The 1,279-nt window shown below is 41.4% G+C and overlaps 1 non-coding gene across 1 annotated transcript; it reads left to right on the plus strand.

Moving 5' to 3' along the window:
- The first annotated feature begins 821 nt into the window (after positions 1-821).
- On the plus strand, positions 822-953 carry LOC127186067 (small nucleolar RNA SNORA17). The gene has a single exon (XR_007830319.1). It is a non-coding gene; the product is annotated as a small nucleolar RNA SNORA17 (small nucleolar RNA).
- Positions 954-1,279: the final 326 nt, after the last annotated feature.

Genomic DNA, 1,279 nt, shown 5'->3' on the forward strand with positions numbered 1-1,279 from the left:
ATTATAATGATTTATTGTTATACCCAGCAAAAACTGCATTTCTCAACTCTCATCAGAAAGGAGTTCATTGTGCAGTACATAGTAATTAACAGAGACCCACAACTGATCAAAGTGCGGAGATTATGAGACTGGAATTCTCAGCCCTAAACAAGACCTATATATCACACCTTTTACAATTAAGGCCCAGGGACCACTGTAGAAGAGGCAACAAAAAATTGTAAGAGCCAGAGGTAGCTTATGACTACAAAGGAAAAAAATATTTTCTCAACAGAGCTTTACAGTTGTATATCTGAGCTATCATGCTCAAGATCTGTATAGGCCTGAATTGCAGCATGAATAACCAAGTCTAAATAAGTGATTGGCAAATGAGAATAGGGAGTCAGTTTCATTTAAGGATGCATAACATGGTGAGTTGACTCAATACCATACATCCAAGTGTATATGGGAGGCACAATTTGAACTTAGAGGGCTTACGAAAAAGAGGAACCAAAGTTGGGTATATTTGGCAATATGAATGGAACAGGGAGCACTGAGGAAATGGCATGAAAATTATCAAAATACCTTTTTATGAAAATGTCAAAGAACTAACAGAAAAGGGGAAAATAAAAGTAGTCTTAGTAGAAGAAATTTAGAAAATTGAGAAATTTCTCTTGAAAATGATATTGAGCCAGGCAGTGGTGACACACACCTCTGATTCTATCATGGGGGGAGCAAAGACAGGCCAATCCCTGGGAGTTTGAGGACAGCCAGGCCTACAAAGTAAATCCAGAACAATGAAGGCTACACAGAGAAACCCTATCTAGGAAAAAAAGTAATATTGGACTGACCTTAAAATCTTTGCAGGTGTGGCTGCTGTGTCACAAGTGAATCATTAGGTAGCAAAGAAGAGAGATGCTATGTCTACACTCTGTGTTCTTACCTATGAACCTCTGAATGATTAGTAGCCTAACATTTCCTTTAAAAAAGGGAACCTGAGATGACCACTAGTCAGTCACCATGCACGTAGATGGGCTTTAAGGACAGGAAGTAAGCTAGAAACTAGAAGAACCCTACCTGGGACTGCAGGCCATAGGCGAGAGTAAGTCGAAGACAGACAAACGTTGCATGGGGCCAACTGGGCAGGCCTGGATGAGAAGTTAGCCTGAGATCACCATACCACCATTGGACCCATGTCACAAGGCATGGACAGAGAACTAGCCTGAGATGACCCCCAGTCCAACACCACACAGGCCTAAGGAGGAAAACCATGCTCAAGATGAGACCTGCCTAGCCCCATAAT

This window comes from Acomys russatus, chromosome X (genome assembly GCF_903995435.1).
Source record: "Acomys russatus chromosome X, mAcoRus1.1, whole genome shotgun sequence".
Taxonomy (NCBI): domain Eukaryota; kingdom Metazoa; phylum Chordata; class Mammalia; order Rodentia; family Muridae; genus Acomys; species Acomys russatus.